Genomic DNA, 1951 nt, shown 5'->3' with positions numbered 1-1951 from the left:
ATAGTATCTTGCTCCTCATCTGTTTTATGGAGCAAATGTTATGGAACATGTTAAGTTTAACCCCTATACTGCGTTAAGGTGCTTCATTGTCTCCTATTAATTGCAAATCTAACAAATTCTTAATTGCAGTATCTAATCTTATCATTTGTTCAATTAAAGCATTGCATACCAGTCCCAAAAGATTTTATCTGCTTAATTATTGATATTTAAAGTTAATTTGAATATTTACTTTATACTTTCAGTACTTGAGTACGTTTTAAATCTGATACTTTTGTACTTTTACTCAAGTGATGTTTGAATGGAGGACTTTCTACTTTTACTGGAGTATTTTTTTATTTAGGTATATATACTTTCACTCGAGTATAACTTTTGAGTACTTTTACCACCTCTGGTTCTGCGGAGGACCCACCCACATTTATTTTATTTTTTTGTTTCCGACACCCATGTCTAAAAGCCATTATGACATTATTAAAATGAGAATTCTGTTCATCACAATCAATCAACCTCTATGCATTTCTCGATTAGAAGTTATTTTGAAGAATGCTGGTAACCAAGCTTTGGTTATTGACTTCCATTATATGGACAAAAAACAACAACAGAAACAGTTTGTTTCACAGGAAAATGTTTGGAATGACATAAGGGTGTGATTAGCATCCAGGACCTGAACTGTAATTTTATTTATTTATATATATATATATATTTATATATATATATATATATATATATATATATATATATATATATATATATATATATATATATATATATATATATATATATATATATATATATATATATATATATACATATACATATACATATACATATACATATACATATACATATACATACACATACACAGTAGTGGCCAAAAAGGATGTACGCCCTTGGAAAATTGACATCTCCCTCTATTCAAATATTACCCCTTGTATTTTATTTTTATTTTTTTATAAATATGTAAGCATATTAATGAGCCTGGAGTAATTTGTTTTATTTGTGATACAAATTGTGCAGACAGTTTTAGGCCAGGCTATCCAGGAAATAAATTATGTAAAAATGTGAGAACTTAGAAAATATCAAAAACTGATTATGTTGTAGTCCATGTTTTTCCTGTAAGCTTTTTTGTTTGTTTTCCTATGTATTTTTCCTCCATAGTAAAACAAAACCTGTAGTTGTTGTTTACTATTTTGTTATTCCCTCATATTAAAAGAAAATACAATCATGTAGGGTCATTAAAACAAATATCCCTTCCAAACAGAATTTCTGGCCCATACTTGAATTAAATAAACTTTCAACAACAACAGTAATAAAATATTGGATGGATAATGCATTCCATTATTGTTATGCTTTTCTATGCATTTTTTTTTTTTTGCGTAGTTAAATAAAGTTTTATTCTGTTTTGAAGAAACCAACTGAAAATGATCAGTCAACAGTAATAAGAAACATACATCATTTTTCTAGATATTTAACAATCGTGAGTAAACGTTTAATTGAATTCGCTTGAATTGAAATAAAATGTTTGTTTGATGCATAATGCATCGCACGACTGTCAACATCCGAAATGTATTTTATAATAGTATTTACTGCAGTCATTTAGAATACATACATATTTGGTTTGCAGGTATCTATGTAATTTCCATGTTATCCAGTGGAAGAATTCAGTGTGTGATTATACACTTTTGATTTTGTTTTAGTGTCTTATGTCATTGGCGCCAGCTCAGGCTCATGGGCCCGGATGTCTCGCTAGCCTTTGAGCTGCATACGCCAGCTGCTCTGTCTCCTCCTGCCAGCCCAGCCCACTCTCTCCTCAAGTTACCAGAGATAACCACCTCCTACCCCTCTCTCACTTGGCCCGGGACCCTATAATAGAGCGCTAAGCGGGGACTCTTAGTGATATCAGGGGGTGTGCAGTTTGGACAGTAACCCAAGCCAAAACAAACACAGCCCAAAT

This window comes from Pseudorasbora parva, chromosome 15 (assembly GCF_024679245.1).
Source record: "Pseudorasbora parva isolate DD20220531a chromosome 15, ASM2467924v1, whole genome shotgun sequence".
NCBI lineage: Eukaryota > Metazoa > Chordata > Actinopteri > Cypriniformes > Gobionidae > Pseudorasbora > Pseudorasbora parva.
This window is presented reverse-complemented; position numbering follows the sequence as displayed.